Here is a 639-nt window from a genome sequence, read left to right as displayed (position 1 = left end):
TCCCCTCACTTACATTGGAAGCATTATAGGAAGAGATTTCTTGATTTCCAGCATCAACTTCAAAATTATTACTGCAAGAAACACCTGTGGCACCTGTGTATATTTCCTCCAGATATCTTGAGAACTGTTCATCCAGTCTACTTCACACAACGGCAGGTGGTTATACAAGGACAGACATTACCAAATTTTGTGCAAATTAAACACACGACACGAGATTCACAGACAAGATGAGTAAACAGTTGGAGAAATAGAAGAGTCAGAGAAATGTTGCTAAAAAACATCAGGTGCAGTCCTACCTCAGATAAGTCCTACCTTATACCAAGAGCCATGTAGAGAGAGGGTTGGGTTGTGTTGGGTTGGGTTGGGCAGGGTTGAACCTCTCTCTCACGAGCACTGGTCATAGTTTTTAAGGTTTTAAGGTAGTTTTTTGAGAACACCATATACTCATTCTCAAATGTGAAGTAAGTAAAACACTACAAGTAGTGCAACTGGCAGCCAAGTAATTGGTGCATTCTGAACATGGTGTACGTTTTGCATGGGCACTGCACTCATTTTTAAACTGGTTTAAAATTTTCCTATTTCTCTGAGAATGGTGGACTCAAGGAGAAGCAAAATAATATGAAAAGATTAGCTGAAATG

This window comes from Scatophagus argus, chromosome 3, assembly GCF_020382885.2.
Source record: "Scatophagus argus isolate fScaArg1 chromosome 3, fScaArg1.pri, whole genome shotgun sequence".
Taxonomy (NCBI): domain Eukaryota; kingdom Metazoa; phylum Chordata; class Actinopteri; family Scatophagidae; genus Scatophagus; species Scatophagus argus.
The sequence above is the reverse complement of the archived record's forward strand: the minus strand, read 5'-3'. Positions refer to the sequence as shown.